Consider the following 20,438-nt stretch of genomic DNA (forward strand, 5'->3'; position numbering starts at 1 on the left):
AGTGGGGTTGATTTTGTCAGAAAGCCCCAAAACTACTTGCACTTTTAATATGTTAAGGACACTTTGAATGTTTCTCTTCTGAATTCTTTGAAAGGGTATCCTCAGCAAACACCTTTATCCTATAAGTGCACCTGGAAAACTCTGTAAACAGATTCCCGCTCTTGCCAAAGCTCTGTTACTAGCCAGTCTTCATCCAAGCCTGGTCCCCACAGTAAGCAGAAGGTATAAATGTATCATGGTATCTCTGATACAATACAGCCCAGTGCTGGAGAGAGTGCCCAGAGTAGTGAGATCACAGAACAGGATCGGTAGCTCTGTTGGGGATGTCTTTCTGTGTGCTGTGAATGTGTTGCTCTGATTGATTGATAAATGAAATGCTATTTGGCCAGTAGCCAGGCAGGAAGTATAGTATAGGCAGGACAAACAGAGAGGAGAATTTTGGAAAGTGGAAGGCTGAGTCAGGAGATGCTGCCAGTCACTGCCACCATGAGAAGCAAGATGTAAGGATACCAGTAAGCCACAAGCCACATGGCAAGGTATAGATTTATACAAACAGGTTAATTTAAGATGTAAGATCTAGCTAGCAAGAAGACGGAGCCATTAGGCCATACAGTCTAATTAATATAAGCCTCTGTGTGTTTACTTTGGTCCAAATGGCTGCAGGACTGGCAGGTGAGAGAGATTTGTCCTGACCACAGGCCAGGTGGGGCACAGAAAAACTTCAACTACAGTGTCTCAGTTCTCTGCAGCCATCAGAGGCTTAGAGGAGTGAATTCTGGGCAGGATCCAGTGTCAATCAGACCCAGAGTTCGGTCCTCATAATGTCTATTGTAGGATGAAGTGTATATCTACGCCTATATGATTTTCTGTTCTGCATTTCACTTCTTCTGTCTGCCTAGATACATCACTTCCTCTTTATGCCCAGCTCTGTCACTTCCTCTCTGTCTGTATAGACCTCCCGACCTTTATAGTTAACTAGCATTGGAATTCAAGATGTGTGCCACCATGCCTGGCTCTCTTCCCAGTGTGGCCTTGAACTCACAGAGATCCAGACAGATGCCTGCCTCCCAGAGTGATAGGATTAAAGGTTTCTGCTACCATTGCCTGACTTCTGTGTTTAATATAGTGGCTTGTTTTTTCCTCTGATCCTCAGATAAACTTTATTGGAGGACACAATAAATCACCAAACCTGTTGACACATGGCCCTAGAGTGGACGCTGGGAACACTAAGTGCTCGGTCCCACTCTGCCCCATCACTTTAACTTTTTATGCCCTTCTGGTGAAGCACAAAGTACTAACAGGGTCTTCTAATCCGTGCCCCTTCTTTTTACTGAGAGAAACTATCTTGAATACTAGGTGGGTTTTGCTCTTCTCTCCTCATATAAGAAGTGATTAAAAACCAATAACATAGGTTATTATTTCACTAGGCATTTCAGTAATCATGCATATATCTGAGAAAGAGACCCTAGCCCTGATTGGATTGACAAGACATGTATGGTTTACAATGAGACATGAGAGAGAGACAGAGACAGAGAGAGGGAGAGAGAGAGAGAATATGCCAAGAACAATTATTATAGGGTTATAGGAACAGGCCTTGGCTTCATATGAATTTAGACATTCAGGGGCCACCAGACAGTGAATTTAGGGAAATACAATATTGGGACAAAGAGAGGAGGCCTAGAGTATAACTGAATCACAAGAACAGAAGCACTTGGAAGTAGAAGCAGATAAAGATTTGATTGAATCTCACAGATATTAATCTGGATCCAAAATGAATAAAAGATATACTACTCCATGCCCCCTCCAAAAAAAAAAAGAATCAGGCAAAATTAACCCATAATAATATATGTCCATGCCACCCAACATGGTGATACAGGCCTTTAATCTTAGCACTCAGGAAGCAGAGGCAGGAAGATCTCTGAGAGTCTGAGGCCAGCCTAGTCTATATACAAGTTCTAGTACAGCTAGGACTATGTAGAGAGACCCTGTCTCATAATCATGATAATAAAATAATAAAATACTACTACTACTACTACTACTACTACTACTACTACTACGACTACTATGACTACTACTGAATATATGTCCAGAATGTTTTAAGGAGAAAGAGAGAGAAGTTGGGGAGGTTATTTCAAGGGTCACTGTATTTTTTTTAAAGGACAACTGCTAAAATTTCTTAGGCTTGATACTATAGATTGCTCAGTGGTTAAGAGTGTGTACTTGTACTTGCAGAGAACACAAATTTCAATCCCAGTACTCACACTGGATGTCTCACAACTGCCTGTGACTCCAACTCCAGGGGATCCAATGCTCTCTTCTGACCGTCATGGGCATGTGTGCTCAGATGCACATCCTCACACATGGACACTACTGCAAGAGCAAGAGCAGGATTGGTTTGCCCTGCAGGCCTCAGTTGGCTGGCTCCTGCTAGAGCTTAATGTTAGTGTAGTTACTGGAGTCTATACATTTATAAAACTTTACTGGAGGGTACACAGATAATTTCATTAATTATTACACATAACTTTTCTTACTTTTAATAAATGCTATGTGTGCATGTGTGTGTGCATATGTGTGATCTGTATATTCCAGCAGTAGCTAGTCCCTGAAATGAGACATATTCTCAAATCCAGAATACTTCCAGCTCCTGCTCTTGGATTTTGTGAGGTTCTAAGTATATTTCCACACCACCCACCTTTATTTGTTTCAGCTTGAGGGGGATGTGTCTTTGCTAAGGAGCAAAGTTTCAGAGCTTCTAAGCCTCACCCTACCAGAAAGCTGTAGCCATGCCCATGAATGTGAGAACAGGCACATAGGGGGTTGGTAGCCAGCCAGGATCCCACAGCCCACACACAAGCTCCCTAGGCCTTATGCCTAGGTCCTTATGCATCCCTTTTAAAGCTCAAGCTCTCAGTCTATCTTCTCTGGGACCATCACAAAAAACCTGCATTTTCTCAGAATTGATTCAGCCTCACTTCAGAGTAATCACATTGCTGTCTGCCCTTTGTATTCTCGTGTTCCAGCTCATTGTTGATTGTTTGTTCATAGTACTAAACTTGACAGGAGATGGAGAAAAACACATATCTGAGGTCAAAGAACAGTAATCTCTCTCCTCCATTAAGTCTGTCTTAGTCTTTAAATGGCACCGATCCAAACAAGGGAAAAAGAAAGAAAGAAAGAAAAAAATCACTTGAATGTTTTCTCTAGCATTTGGAAGGCTAGTACAGATCATTCTGTTCTGTCCTCCATATATGAAGGCTGTGGCTTACTCTCCCCCCTCCCTTCCCCCATAGTTCCCAGAAAGAGGGCACAAAGAGAAAGTTCTTCCACGATTGTTTGACACCTTTAGTGCTTCCAAGTCTATTTTTTAGGCAAGGAGTGAAAGTAGAATGTATCAGTGGCATTTTTGTTACTGGAACCTCAATGCCTGAGGGAAACAATTTGAGGGAAGAAAAGTCAGCTCATGGACCCAGAGGGCTTCCATTCATCCAAGCAGAGAATGTATGATATAGTCCATAGAACTGGACATGTGTGATGGACAAGGCTCCTTATATCACAGTAAACTAGGGAAGGAAGTGGGACTAGAACCAAGGGTTAATTAACCTTTCAAGTCTACCCTTGGTAACTCACTCCACCTTCAAGGCCTCACTTCCTAAAGGTGCCAAGGCTTCACCAAACAACATTATGAGTCTGTGGGTAACATTTTGATGCTGATGGCAACAAGAGGGGAAAGCAGTTTTCTAGACACGTTAGGCATCAAGGACATAGGAGGGTGGGCTTTGCTGTTTAGTTTGTGTCTCACAATGTCTCTCAATTTAAATAGTTTAATCCATATCAGCAATGCTGCACTGCTACCATTGGATTTGCAGCTAAGTGGTGAGAAAGACATTCAAGAAACCAAGAAAGATACTTGAGTGATGCACCTGGGGATGCTTGGCTTACACTACCAGAGGGAGCACTGAGGTCTATGAAGGTCTAGACAAGACTGCTTAGTGCCATGGGTCTTCAGTCTTTGACACTGTAGCATCCTTTGATCTACTATTGCACTGGACTGTGTTCATGGTTATCCACAATTGTGCTAGGCTGCGTTCACTGTTGGCCTGGAATGCATGAGATGGTTGGACTCAAGTTGAATGTACCTGGTTTAACCTTTTGACTCATGGTCTGTTACTCTAAGTTTCCCATAGTGACTGGAACAAATGATTACAAACTTAATGTTAGAAAATCCCCAAAATGTATATCATATAGTTTTGGATTTCACTGGGCTAAAAATTTGGTTCTTGAGCAGTAGCCCTCTGGAGGCCCTTGCATGGAATCTGTTGTCTTACCCTTTTTAGTTTCTCAAGGCTGTTTGAATATTTTAGTTTGTGACCCCTTATATAGCTTTAGGACAGAAAATATGTATCTTTCTGTGCTGTATTCTGCCTTTTTGTACTGGCTCTCCTTCAGCTTCTCTCTCCTTTAAACAACTCTGGTGATTATTCTGGGCTCATCTGGACAACCCAGGCCAAGCAGTTAGGTCAAATAACCAGTTAAATTCCCCTCCATGTGCAAACCAAGTCCATTTCCACTAGCCTTATACATTAGCCGTATACATGCACAACTTCCAGAGATTAGGACATGAAACTCTGGGTGATATCGTTTAGCCTCTTATCTCTCATTCTGACACTCCTCACAGCTTGACACTCAGCCTATCCAAGCCTGTACAAGACACATTTATTGTCCCTGAGTATGTGTATCAGGGCACATAGGCATCATTTCTCATCATAGTTCAGAATCAAGGTTAAGATTTTCATTTAGTTCTTCAAAATGAGTGACACCATTGTTTAAGAAGTTTGGCTTCTGTGCATGGGCATGGCCTTCACTAGAATAGTCCTAGTCTTTAGCCCATGGTCATTCCCATATACATGTATCTCACCTACAACCCTGTTTTTACCAACATAATATTGCTTCCACATACATTCCAAAAATTGTTCAAATCTTTCATCAAAATATATTCTTCACTAAAGGGGTATGTGTAAAGATATATGAAAGGCTAAAGATGCTTATAAGAACAATTAAGATAGTACATCCTGTGCAAATAGCCAGATGTTCACTTGCTATTATCTCTTATGATTATTGCAATATAACTAACAACCAGAGGTACAAACATTTATCTTTCTCTGGTCTAGGAGATGTTATAACACAGTCTTGATTGAAGAGAGATAATTTATATAATATAAACCAAAAGTCGATAAAAACAACCTGTGAAGACATGGTTAACATGTTGAGATTACTTATCAAAATGAACAATAGTATGAGTTTAGAATCAAATTGACTGTATTCAAAGTTTAGCTCTTGCTTTCTAATCACATTCCTCTTCCTGAATCTTTCTATTCCCTAAAACAAAACCAGTAATAGTAGTTATGATGAGGATTACTGTGAAAGTGAACTTAATAAATACAAAGAATGTGATCAGAGCTGTAACACACAGTAACCATTCCATGTTGCCATGTGGCAGATTGTAGAAGGTTGTAGCTTACTAAAGCTGTCTTAGTTACTCTTCCTGTTGCTGTGATAAGTACACACTGACAAAAGCAATATAAGGAGGGAAGGGTTTGTTTTGGTTCACAGTTCCAGATTATAGTCTGGAAGTTACAGTAGCAGTAGCAGAGAGTGATGAATGTTTGTGCTCAGCTTACTTTATCCTCTTTACATAGTCCTGAATCCAAGCCCAGAGAATGGTGACACTCACAGTGGACAGCCCTTCCTATCTCAGTTAACCCAGTCAGACATGCCCATCAGAGGGCCATGTTTCTAGATCTCATCAATGTGACAATTGAGATTAAGCATTTTAGCACCAAGGCTGGGAGAAGAGACAGGTAGGTAAGTAGGAATGAGGTCACTGAGGTGGACAGAATAATAAGCAGGAGGCTGGGGATGATTCTTAGATAAGGCAGCATTTCAGCTGTAATTGGAGTGATATAAGGAATTCAGTAAAACTGAAACTCAAGAAAGCTGTACTCCTGGACTATTGTTCATGACTGGCAGCCAGATTGAGAGATCAGAGAGTCTCCTCTATCCTTAGCAGTCCTTACTGCTTATAAATTTTTGGAGATGGAAGGGCTATGTGAATCTTGTAAGTTTCAGGGACTTCCTGAGACTTGCGAATTATTTATTTCCTTACTGAGTCTTAATGACTCAGGATGGAAGTTTCAGTTACTATGGGAAATTGCTATCCAATAGCCAGCTTAATGAAAGAAAGACATCCAGTGACTGCTTGGCCTCTAGCTCATCTTTGCCAGTCTGACAGGAGCTTGAGGTTTAAATGGAAGGCTAGAGAAGTTTGTGACTGAACAGTTCTAGTCAAGGAATGGTCCTGGCCAGCATGGTTACTTAGGCTCAAGTCTCTCTTGCAGGGTCTTTTGACTAGTTGTCAAAATGGTACAAAATCCTTTTTCAAGACACAAGTTCTCCCTTTGGCTGGCACAAGGCTTCAACCCTTCCCTTTTCCTAGCATGAAACTCCTCAGGAAACTAGATCCATTGTCTCAATCTCTAGCAGCCAAAGAGAGGGTCACATGTGTCTCTTTAGATCTTATTTCCACTAGGAAGGTTGCAATTTTCCCTATCCTTTAAGATCAAATTGCTCCCCAAGGCATATGACTGCATTGCACAGTAGTCTCCACCCTGGGTATTAATTTTCTCTATATTTCCCTCTTGAGAGTTATGTCCTAAGGATGAAGGGATGCTTCTAAGGGAACATCCCATGTGTGTGCAGAGTTCATCTTTGTAAGGTCTGGCAGCTACCAGCAAGGAAGGAAGCCAACCTGTCACTTTGCAGTTAACCTGTCTCATTACATCATTTGCTGGCAGCCTTGGATGACATTTATTCTGGGAACTGGCCATATGTTTCTGAAAAGATAAGGCTTCTTCCTCTAGATATATTGATGGCAATGAGATCATGACATGAGAGGCTAGGGTTGTAAGAATGAAACATGGTATATAGAGTTTAGGTCACAAGGAAGACACTCCAATTCCTTCAGAGCCATGTTGACAATATGACAGTGTCTAGCTTCTTTTTGTGAAGACAACCAGTGAGCTTCTTGGACACTGTATGAGAAGATGTCCCTCAAAATGCTTAAGCCATTTTAGATGGCAGTTACAATTAACCCAAACAAGTAGTGCCCTGTGCCTCCAGTGTGTAAGCTGTCAGGTACATTTGCTTAATCTCTTTTATCTTGAGCATATTTTTAGGATTGCTACTGCTCACAGTATTTTCTGTCATTCAGTAAACCTACAGTTTTCCTGATTAGGTTCTCACCATTCATGTTGATTCTTTTTAATTATAAATAAACTATTCTCCAAATCTTTGGTTGACCTCCATAAAAAGCCATGATGGCAGAGGTAATTGATCATTTTCTATTCAAGAACTAGACTCACTGCTTTACATTAACCTTATGCTTGATTGTTTTCTTCCTCATAATATAAACTAGCATATTGTATTTTTTTTTTTTTTGATTTTTCGAGACAGGGTTTCTCTGTGTAGCTTTGCGCCTTTCCTGGAACTCACTTGGTAGCCCAGGCTGGCCTCGAACTCACAGAGATCCGCCTGGCTCTGCCTCCCGAGTGCTGGGATTAAAGGAGTGTGCCACCACCGCCCGGTGCATATTGTATTTTTAACTGAGAAGGCAACTGAGTCAGAGAGGTTAAGTAACTCACTGTAACCACATAGCCATATTTCATCTTGTGATACTCTCTACTATTTTAAGATGAGTAAGAAGGCCGTCTTGTTACCCAGGGCTCTTCGCTCATACCTATCAATTTAGGTTCCTTATATTCTATAATAACTAGGAACTAGAGCTGGGTGTAGTAGTGTGTGCCATTAATCTGTCTCAGGAGAAAGAGATATTTGGATCTCTGAGTTTGAAGCCAGCCTGGTCTACATAGTAAGTTTGAGGTCAGCTTGGTCTACATAGTTAAGTTTCAGGACAGCCAGAGCTACATAGTGAGAACCTGTCTTGGAAAATAAATAAATAAATAAACAAGCAAATAAATACATAGTAAATAAATAAAAAAAATTTAAAGGAAATAAAACAAAAATAGATTTATTTATAGTTTGCCCAAAGCAGGGAGAGAAAGATATTCAATTCTTTACTGTGCCTATACAGCTCCAGTTTCTAGAGAGGCATGGGCTATCATAGTCTGTTGCCTAAAATCAGGAGAAAAGCCACAAGACAAATGTAGAAAATGAGTAGATTCAAACGTGGCTGTCATCTCAGTTCTCTGTTACAGACACAGTTTTTTTTTTTTTCAAGCCCTGAGGTAAATGGTCTAAACATTTTGTCTTACAGATCCCCTGTTGTGAATGAGAAAGAGTATGAAGGTAGAGTGGGCTGTTATGGAATTGGGGTGGAGGCTCCTCCCCTACTCAGGTCCTGGTAGAGTTCTGTGTTCTTGGTCCATTCCTTTGATGAGAATGGGGAAGACACCTTTTATATCTTCCTTTGGAGCAAGTTCAAGTTCAGGCTCCCACCTATTAAACATGCTTATTTTGTCAGTAAACAAAAGGTAATAGTTTGATAGCCAAAGGGAAAAGTCCACATGTCTACTTTTAGAATTGAAAATACCTCCCAATCTCATAAGGCTCTGTGTTGTTGTTTGTTTTTGCTTTTTTGGGGGGCAGCACCATCCAGCTGCAAAATAAATCACACATGGATGCTTATTCTTAATTATAAATACCCAGCCTCAGCTTGGCATATTTCTTGCCAGATTTTCTTAACTTTAATTAACCTGTCTATCTTTTTGTCTCTGGGCTTTTTCCTTTTCTTACATCTGTATATTTTACTTTCACTCTTACTCCATGGGTGTCTGGGTGTCTGGGTGTCTGGGTGTCTGGGTGTCTGGGTGTCTGGCCTCCTAGGGTCCTCTGCTCCTTGTTCTTCTGCTCTTTCTTTTCCTCCAAGATTTCTCCTTCTATTTATTTTCTCTGCCTGCCAGCCCCATCTATCTTTTCTCCTTCCTTGCTATTGGCTGTTCAGCTCTTTATTAGACCATCAGGTATTTTAGACAGGCACAGTAACACAGCTTCACAGAGTTAAACAAATACAACATAAAGGAATGCAAAACATCTCTGTATCATTAAACAAATGTCCCAGAGCATAAACAAATGTAACATAACTTAAAATAATAGCCTACAACAGCTCTGGGCCATCTTCTCAGCACAGGACCATGGTTATATCACCAGATGCCAATCCAGTGCACCAAGTAATATCTTCCACAGGAAAAGCATCATTTAATGAACACCTAAGATTTGATCGTAGCTTCTTTTGTGGTTTCACAATGTGTTATAAGGACTTACATAAAATTCAGTATGGGGTCTGTGAGATGGTTCAGCTGAATGCAGATGCTGCCACCAAGTCTGATGACCTGAGTTCTATCCCCAGGACTGTCGTGGTGGAAGGAGAGAACTGGTTCCTGAAAGTTGCCCTCTGACTTCACATGTGTACTGTGTCATGTCCTCCATGCAGACATTAATTAAATGTAAAGACAGTATTTTAAAATGTTAAAATTCAGTTTAAATTTTCAGGTATGTGCATGGATATTTACATAAATATGCTTTTAGGGGACATTAGGGATGGTAAAACTGTTGCTATAACTGAATAGCAGAGAATAGGTAAAATATAAGAAATAGAGGATTATTTTACTCCTGGTCTAGAATCTGGGAAGTCTTAGAGCATGATGCTTATGACTCTCTTGCTCTTGGAAGATGACAGGACACAGCAACACAGGACAAACATTCCAGTATCTTAAAATCTATTATTGATATTGTGGTATAAGATACAAGCTTTCAGTGGAAGGGGAGTAAGAGAGTCACCATGGCCTGGAAACACAGATTTAGGTTACCCCAAATACCATCGTCCAGTGTGGTAACAGTTTCATGAAGTTTTTATAGTGACAGAATAGAACAAAGCCTACATGAAGGCATTTTTCAAGTATTCTAGTGGAAATATCAGATAGGCCAGTTACAACCAAGTGAGAAAGTCTCTGCTAGCTTTCTGATGTTATTCTTAGCTCTAGAGATGGTGGAAGTGAAGGGTCCCATGTAAATCCTGAGAAACACTCAAGGATTAAAGGCTAGAATAAAGAGTCCATCACCAGGCCTAAGCCCAAGTCTTCTATATACCAGTCTAAAGAAAAACCAAAAGGTGATTGCACACATCCTATGCTCTTTACCAATAAAGGATTGAGGATGCTCAGCTATTCTGTGTTAGCTACAGTGACTTTGTACTATAATACTGCATTGAACATCTATAACCAAGATGTATACTCCCCAATCTTCATGATAGCCAGAGTCCAGTCCTTTATAGAAAACAAAAGCAAAAACAAAACAAAACAAAAACCCATGGACTTCTGGTCTACAAAAATTAATACACTAAATGTAATATATGTATAATTTCCACAAATTATACAATCTCTTCTGCTGCAGTTTCTCAGGTTTTGACTATGAAGCAAGCCATGGAAGCAGATGTATGCTTTAATGGAATTCTTACCTTGCCCTTGAGATGAATAAACTTCCTTTTCTTTGAACTAGTGGGTGAATCAATGTTTATAGGGAGCAAGCCATTTCCTGTTGTACAGATGTTAAAAGACACCATGAATGGTGATGCTAGTAGTTATAAAATAGTTTTCATTTATTGAGAGCTTAAACACTGTGCACAAGGCTTTGCTAGCAGACTTCTGGCCATATTTACAAACACTTTCTGCAGTAAATTCTGTTATTGCTGTCAGTTAACAGATGAGGACACTGAGATGTCCAGCAAAATCCAGTGTCCCAGCTAGACATCAAAGCCAGGTTCTAAATTGGAGTATGCTTCCCAATGTGATTATTATGCAAATGGATGCCTGGGAACCATTGGGTGGAGCAAGCACTGGCCTTAGCAGTCCATGAGAGGAGAGTCTGCAAAGAGGCTGACTTTCTGAGAACAGAAAAGAGGATGAAGGAAGCCCGATGTTCTTGCAGCACAGAATGGAAGTGTCAGGAGGAGGTAGGGGAAAAGAGAGGCAGTGTTCAGTATCATGTTTCTTTTCCCATCTTGAAAAGCAGCCCTGCTATATGAGCAGGCTTGTAGGTGGTAGGCAGAGTAACACATTCACTCCTGAAAACAATGATACCCATGGCCTAATACCTGGAACCTGTGTTACCCCATATGACAAATGTTTTGCCCTTGTGGTCAGCTTAGATATAAAAATGGAGCCAGGTGCTGGTGGCACATGCCTTTAATCCCAGCACTCGGGAGGCAGAGCCAGGCAGATCTCTGTGAGTTCGAGGCCAGCCTGGGCTACCAAGTGAGTTCCAGGAAAGGCGCAAAGCTACATAGGGAAACCCTGCCTTGAAAAACAAAACCAAAAAGGGAAGAATTTTTAAGCAGCCACGAATGTCTGTTTGTGTTGGCTCATGTGTTAAGATAAATTTATAAAGACACATGGCCTTTCCTGGTTGGAACAGGAAGATTCACAAAGCAGGGAGAGACGAGAGAGAAAAGTGGACCATGAAAAGGACTTACCGCTCTTGCTGGCTTTTAGAAGTGAAAAGAGATAAGATAGGTGGCCTTTAGAGGCTCAGAACAGCCCTCAGCTAACAGCCAGCATGAAAAGGGCACCCAAATTCTAAGAAAGTGGATGCATCACGTTACCCAGGGATTGGGCTTCTCTTTTGCAGGATTTTAATCTCACAGATAAAAGAATTTAAAGTAGATACGGAAGGAAGCTCTAGGACCACGTTGCTTGTTTGATGGAAAAACAACAGTGCAAGCAAGCTGGAGTCGCAGAAGCATCTGAGAGCTGGGAGATGGAGAAAAGGAAGAGAGAGTGCCATGCCTTCTGAGTTAGGGTCAGCCTGAGAGGCCTGCGCACAGCTGCACAGGAAAGAGGACCAGCATGTCTTCACAGTGAGCAAATCTAGTGTCAGGGTTAGCATGCTTAAGGTTTGAAGACGAGACAGAAAGGAAAAGGAAAAGTTTGTTTTTAAAGTTAGAACTCAGGAAAGTAGGCAGGCAGAGCAGTGCAGCTCTGAAAGCATCTGCCTCCAGGGAGGGCCTACTAGCTCACTAAGCACTTATCTTACTAAGGGATAACTATTCCTCCCATCTCTCTAACATGGCTTCACCTGTCCTGAGTGGGGCTTTTCTGTCCAGCTGGTTGGCAGGCACATTTGGATAAACTCTTAAGCAAAGGGCAACAGTAGGTCCATAATCTTATGTTGGGGGAAGAGGTATTTTAGAATATCAAGTCTCCACCCAGGACCAGAGGTAGAATTCAAATTCTATTCTTTTTACCAGATGAAAGCAGTCTTCCCATAGCCGGGCTTAACAAAGCAATATAGCTTCACCTTCTTCCCTTTCATATGGTGTTTAAATCTTTAGAAGGGACAACTGTAATGCCCCCCACTCTCAGAGTATGTATGTGTCCCCGTCCTTATCGACCATTCACAGATATTTGGAGATCAAGGAGGACTTGCTCTATCATGTCACCATCTGCCTCAGTCCCCTTATACTGGGCCTTTCAGTGAACTGGAGCTCACTTTTTTTTTTCCTTTTGTCAGCTAGGCCAGCGAGCTTCAGTGATCCTCCTGTCTCTGCCCCAATACAATCCTGAGATTATAGGGGTTCCTGTATTCAAATCCATCTTTTTACACAGGTGCTGGGGATCCTAACTCATGCCATAGGCCTTAAGCAATAATGTTCTTATACACTAATCCTAGCTCCAAATGTTTCTCTTTCTTAAAACTGATGTATCAGAAAGGAAATGGAAGGTGGTATCTATCTTCAGTGGCTCCCAGGGTTCCTAACGCCTGTGTAGGCAGCTAATACTGCAACAACCAGAACCAGCAAGGACCAGGATTCCCCCCTATAGTATCCAGAAGTGAGTACAGACAACCCTGCTGACACCCAGATTTTAGCCTTGGGAGACCCGCATGGTGCCTCCCACCTACATAATTATACGATAATGTGTCTTAACTACTGACTTTGCAGCAGTGTGTTGACAAGTAATTGATAAGCTGTGTCTCAGGATGCAAACAGGCTGGTTAGAAAGGATTCTAGCTTGGAAGAGTTGTGAGAGGGAGGAAGTGGAAGTCTAGTTTTGTGTCAACCCCCAGGAAGGTCATGGACATCCATCGCTTTGTTATCAAATCTTGAAAAGGTATCATTATTCTTGAAACATGCTCCCTGTTAGTATTATTTTTCCTTCTTAATCTCTGCCTAACCAACCCCTAAGAGAGCAAACAGAAAAGAAACATGGAGTGGGGGCTACTGCTCAGGAACTTTCTTTGACTTGCTGTCAAAATGATCTCTTTGTCTATGGAGGCCAGGGATCTGAGCATCTTCAGTTTTTCTTTCATAGTCTTGAAAGACTAGAACCAGGAAATAGACTGTTTTGCCCTATGATACAATTCAGGTGTCTGCAACTCTCAGAAACATGGCTGGAGCAATTAGTGGTCAAGCAGGCTTTCCTCTCTGTCCAGATGTCTTTTAGCCATGTTGGAGGGCAGAAGAAATGATGCACATGACTGTGCCTTGAACATTGGTTCTCCCTAACTCTCAAAACCTTGACTTACTCAGAGTCATTGCTTTTGTTTTCCCTCTGCCATGTGTTTATCATGCACTGTCCCTTTTCAAAGAGGGGGATGAATGTATTGTTTAATTTATGAGGGTGTAATACCATGATAGTATATTCCTTTGCCTGAAATATATTCTTGAGCATTACCTTGGTCTGTACTTTAATTGAATTGGATAGAGATGGCACATTGAAATTGTTAAGGTTAACGACCCAATGATTTACAAGACAAGGCACATTTACTGGCAAATAGATTTTAGTAATTGTTCCGCTCCTTGGTGAGAATAACAGTGAATGCATTGATTCTCCACATCCTGGAGCTAGGGTATACACAGAGAAATGGGGCCCAGGATCCTCTGGATGCTGCAGAGGAACCTGCTTAGGATCAATGAAATTAGCAGACCCCATAAGCCCTTCTTACTAAAAATGATTTGACCCAGGAAAGCCTCCAGGTGCCCTCAGGCAGAGTGAATAACATCTTCAAAGTAAAAATGGTTCAGACCGCTGCACAAAACATCTTTGTTTATTTTCCCCAATTTTATAAAGGTATGATTGACTAAAAATGGTATATATCCATGGTATGACCTTTAGAGTGTTAGAGTATAATATGACATTTTGATGTATGTCTACATAGTGAAATAATTACCATAGTCAGGTTAATTAAGATATCTACATATGGTGTGTGTGTGGGGGTATGCATTTGAATTCCAAGAGTGGCTCACAGCTGGAAGTTTTGCCCTTTTGAATATATCTGACATGTTGTTATGAGGAACCATGTAATGTTTTCATATGTGTATACATTATGCGGTGTTTAAATCAAGGTAAATTCTGTCTCCTCAAATGTTTATATTTATATTTCCTTGTGATGAAGCATTAAGCATCTTTTCCACCATTTTTGCTGTATAAAGTACACTGTTTATAATCTCCCAGTTGTGCAAAGAAAGAATATTTATCTTATCTTACACTCTCTTTCCCCAATACCTCCAGTTCCTGGTATCTGTCACTCTTCTGTGTGCCTATGAATTTGATTCTAAGAGTTTCTGTGCATCAACAAGATTATGCAGTTTTTCTTTCTGTATCTGCTCCTTCACCTAAAGTTCCTGAGTTTTATCAGTGTCACAGACAGAAATTCCTTTCTAAAGCTGAATAATATCCCACTGTATCAGAGGACCATGTTTTGTAGTCTGTTCATCTGTCATTAGACATTTGGCTCATTTCCCTAACTTGGCATTCGTGCACAATGCTGTACTGAACAAATGTCAGTATGAGTTTATGTTTTGTTCTAATTGAAAGAAAATAAACCATACCCAATAGCTCTGACATTTCCTTTTGGGGATTTAGTTAGGCATTTTACAGGGAAATAGTTACATAATACAGTTTGTAGGGAATAATTTGATGTCTTTTAAAAAAATCTTCTTATTGTATTTGGATCAAAAAGGAGTTCATTTCTGAGGTCTACTAGATTGATTCCCAATTCCATTGCATCTATGAGCATAGCACTGCAAGGATTATCTGAGGCACTCTGGTCCCTGAAAATGTATCTCAAAGTCTGAGCATTCTCTTTTGCTTATATATCTTCAGGATTATTGACAGGTGACTTCAAATTTTCTTTCAAGGACATCTCCAATTACCACTTATTAACTGTGACAAGACCATAAATAAAGATTAGACAGGGAACACTGGAGAGCAAGCAAGCATATCTCAGTATCACACACCTTCAAGGCTCCTCACTCTAGGGCCACATGGGAATGAGAGTCCTGCTTTCCTTCAGTTGGGCCCTCTTTGTAAATGAGTGAAGTCAAGATGTAAGAACAGCAAGGCCTTTATTGATTTTCTGTGGATGTTACTTATAGTGTGTGTGTCTGTGTAGATGCATATACATACATATATATGTGTGTATACATATACTTACACACATACACACACATAATTCTTGAGACTACATGTGATATGATATAGGAAAGATAGGGTAGAAGCCAAGTTGTTAAGACCAATAGGACATAGAGTCATTGAGAGATGACATGAAAAGATGTCATTAAAAATAACTTGTGGGTCCAGTGTGGTGTTGCATGTCTTTAATTCCAGCACTCAGGAGTCAGAGGCAAGCAGATTTCTATGTGCTCAAAGTCACCCTGGTCTACAAAGCAAGTCCCAGGCTAGACAAGGAGACCTTGTCTCAAAAAACCTACTAACTAAAATAAAATGGAAGGCATGTTTATCTGGTCAAATGTAATCTTTCCCCATGAAACTTATGTCTGGGGATTATGTTATTTTTTTTTAATTTTTTAAACTGTGAAATAACATATTTAAAGTCTGGCACATGTAGTCTATTTACAGTTTCAATCAGAGGAAAACAAGTCCCTGTAGACCAACAACCCACTAAAGAAATAGAGTATGCCTGAGGCCCCATTGTCTAGGAATTCCTCCCTAGACTTGCAGTCTCATTACCTCATACCTACAGAGTCCTCTGGATTTTGTGCAGTCTTTCCATTTTATAGAGACACAAGTCTCCTTCTGTCTCTAAATTGTTGAACAGTTCATAGTATCTATTTATTTTATTAAAGTATTCTGCATAGGGTTTAAACATATAAAATATGCCACAGTTGGTTTAACCACTGGCTGGTTTGGTAGAAATTTGGGTCATCTCCAACTTGGGGCATCGCTGATAATACTTTAAGCATTTTGATGCGCACCTCACATCACACAATAGCAGCAGCCCTCTTAAACTGATATATAGTAGTGAGTGTGGCAGTTCACAGGCTATGCACACGTCAGTTTTAGAGTCTTTTGCCAAGTTGTTTTCTAAAGTACTGGTTCCAATTTTTACTCTCAATGGCAGTGAATAAGGGTTCCTATCACTCCATGCCATGTCTGATATCAGACAGGGTTACTATTCCTAGTGCTGCTCTGATGATGGCATTTCAGAGCAGTGTTAGAGTGCAATTAGTTTGGATAAGTCATGATATTGAGCACCTTCTTGTGGTGGCTCAGCTTCTTCTGTGGAAATCCTTTCTCATTCCTTATGCTGAGTTTTGTTCTTGGTTATTAACTCAGAGGAGTTTTCCAATAGCAATGCAATGATAGGCTCATCTGTGATGTAAATTTTATAGTAGACACATTAAGAAAGTAAAATAAAGCTGGAACTGTTGGCTTACATTATTTATATAGCTGCACATAAACTAGTACCATTGAATATTAAATTAATATATTAATTAGAATCATTAGTATTAAAATTGTTAATGGGTTCTTTGAAATATGGTGAGGACTTCATGTTCATGGCAGGTCTCTATTTGTGCCAGCCACATTTCAATGGATCAAAGACCATGAGCGTTTCATGCGTTTCATGGTTACAATATTGAAGTTCAGAGACTCTATTTTCACAGTGGTTTTGTTTTTGTTTTTTTGAGACAGGGTTTCTCTGTGTAGCTTTGCACCTTTCCTGGAACTCACTTTGTAGACCAGGCTGGCCTTGAACTCGACAGTATTGTTTTTAACTCCTATATACAGACTACTTTTTCAGAGATTATTTCTATTGTTTGTCACCAAGATGAGTTTGAGTTTATTAGGATATACTTAGTGTGTGTGTATACATATATAATATGTGTCTCCCTCACCCACCAGGGGTACCTTGGCCCAACCTGCCAAGGCCTCCCATGTGCTGTATCATTACAAGTACTATAAACCTAGTCAACTACCCATGACTGATGAGGTCATGAGTTTAAAGGAGAATCTATTATTGCCACTTTCCTAAGCCAGTGTAATTCCTAACATTCTAAACACTAGTGCATTCTAAACACTAATCCTTACACCCACATATAAATGTATCTCTTAACCTCATCAAAGAAATCCACAGCTGGATTTCTACCAAATTTCTACCAAACCAGCCAGTGGTTAAACCAACTGTGGCATATATATTATATATGTAATAAGTTTGGGTCATCGTTAATCACATATCCTGCTGCCCTCCCACAATCCCCCCCCTTTTTTTTTTACCTCCAAGCCTTCCTTCTATTCTCATGAATTATCTCCATCTTTCCATTAATTATTATTGGTATGTGTAGATATAATTGTAAATATATAAATATAACCTACTGTGGCCATTTAGTGTTGCTCATAAATATATATATTTAAGACTGACCACTTGATGTTAATAACCAGTTAGGGTCCTCATCTCTGGGAAAGACTGATTCTCCCTCTCAGTAGTCATTAGTCGTCTATAGCTCTTCATCTAGAAGTAGGGCCTTGTGAGATTTCCGCTATTCACGTTGGCATGTCTACTGATACTGTCATTGTTTTGGCTACTACATTGTTAAGATTTCACAGGTTTATTTCCCTGCCACCTCTAGAGACACAGTCTCATGACAAATGTCCCTATTGTTTGGCTCTTACAATCTCTCCACCAACTCCTCCAAGATGTTCCCAGAGCTTTAGGTGTAGGGGGTGTGTTTTTGATCTCTCAGTAGGGACGGAGCACTCCATGTTCACTTGTTCTCTACATTTGGACCAGCTGTGGATTTCTTTGATGAGGTTAAGAGATACATTTATATGTGGGTGTAAGGATTGGTGTTTAGAATGCAGTTAGGAATTACACTGGCTTAGGAAAGTGGCAATAATAGATTCTCCTTTAAACTCATGACCTCATCAGTCATGGGTAGTTGACTAGGTCTATAGTACTTGTAATGATACAGCACATGGGAGGCCTTGGCAGGTTGGGCCAAGGTACCCCTGGTGGGTGAGGGAGACACATCCTGCAGATATAGCAGTGGGCTGCAGCATGGAGTGCTGGGAATTCACTCATACCGTATAGCACATGTCCACATGGAAAGTTTACTTTGAGGGGAGGGGAGAGAGAATGGAGGGAGGGAGAAAGGAAAGAGAGGGAGAGAGTAAGAGATTGGGGGAGAGAGAGAGAGAGAGAGAGAGAGAGAGAGAGAGAGAGAGAGAGAGAGAAGGAGAGAAGGAGAGAAGGAGAGAAGGAGAGAAAGGAAAGTGGAAGTGTGTGTAGCCTTGTGGAGAAGAGAGTCAAAAGGGAAGAAGGAGAGGGAAGGGATTTTTTCCTCTTAAAGGAGGCTTTTCATCAGGACTCAGGACAGGTTCCCAAAGGGTCAAACAGAATGCCAACAGTACTAGGCATAAATTCCTTCCTATTGAGTCATCCTTAAGTCCAGGTAGCCAACTGTTGGTTACTCCCAAGATAGAAGTGCCACTATTGAACCTTTGAGGATATGTTGTTGTGCTGGTCATCATTGTATTTTATTGGTATCACAACTAGGTAGTACTGTTGATTGCGTTTCTCTCTTTGCAAATTTGATAGCACCTTCCAATACTATGAGAGTTGGTCCTTAGAGAGGACACTTCCAGGTCAGTTCCAGTTCAGTTCCTCCAAGGTGTGGGTACAAAGTACATAGCATCTTCAGCAATAAGGATTTACCTTCAATTTCTGGTAGACAACCAAGGGCAATAGCAATAGCTTACATTGGTTGGGAATTCTTTTGGACTACCCTGACCGACAGCTGAAAAGGAGGCTTCTAAAGTATGGATTTGAGTTTTTGTTGGATAGACTATGGCTCTTTGGAGGGACATTATCACTCTAGTTACCTAACTTGATTTAAAACTCTATTTATCTGTCTATGTATCTATCTATGTATCTATCTATGTATCTATCTATCTATCTACCACCCATCTATGTCAGAAACATTATTTATTACAGATATATATTTATGTGTATATGTATAACATATAACTGAAATATATATTTATTACAAATATATATATGAATGTGTATATGTATAATATATTATATTTTTGTTCCATTTGCCTACTCGTCTACCTCTATTGAATGCCACACTGTCTTTAGTACTTTATCTTTAAATAAATAAGCTTTATTATAATGTACCTTGGAGTTTCTCAGTCCCACCCAGCCCCATGGTCCCACAGTTGTTTATAAAATATTACTCAGAGGCTTATATTAACTATAACTATCTAGTCTTCAATTCCATCAAAGACCCTAGAAGGATATATTCCCTGAGGAAAGAGGAAGTGCATTGCAAGCAATTTCCATAATTCTAGAAATGACAGAGACACCTGGTTCCCTAGACAGTCATCCAAAATTCCTCTGTATTGTCAGGGCATCTATCTTCAGCCTACAGGCCCAGAATCTCTGGCATAGCTTTCAGTGACATAGGAAATTTTAAGGATTGTTCTGCCCATTCTGGCAAAGTTCATCAGTTACTTCTCCCCGTGTCCTGTAGAATGTCTGGCAGTTTCTTCTACAAAGCAGGAACCTGAAGGACCATCTCACCTTGCAAAGTTCAGTGGTCACCTTCCTGTATATGGGTGCCACATATACAGTTTATACAGCAGCCTGTCAAGAAGTTGAGGCAAGGGCACTTTTTTTGCCCAGTGGCTAGCTTTTGCCACCAAGAATGCAAACTCCATAATGAGTTTCTTTGATGCACATCATTCTCTTTGAAGTAATTGTTGCTGCCAGGAGTAGATGTGTCTCACTGTCCAGAAAAGTCTAAAGTTTTAGAACATTTTAAATGCCATATTCTGTAGTCTTTGAAGTGTTTGAAGATTACCTACCTAATTGAAATATGTATACCTAGAAAATTTAACTAACATGACTATAAGTTTGATTATCCTAGATGACTAATTATTAATCTGTATTTAATTATACATTACAATTTTAAATGAGTTGCATAACATAATACCTTAAACAAGAGTGGAAATATACATACAGTATAACAAAATTGACCTTAAATTTGTATTAATAAATCAAAATGTAAAGTATTTTGAGATTAACAGTTGTTTTTTGGATTAAAGTAGATTCAATAATCTACCTTT

The sequence above is a fragment of the Peromyscus leucopus genome, chromosome 9 (assembly GCF_004664715.2).
Source record: "Peromyscus leucopus breed LL Stock chromosome 9, UCI_PerLeu_2.1, whole genome shotgun sequence".
In the NCBI taxonomy this organism is placed as follows: Eukaryota; Metazoa; Chordata; class Mammalia; order Rodentia; family Cricetidae; genus Peromyscus; species Peromyscus leucopus.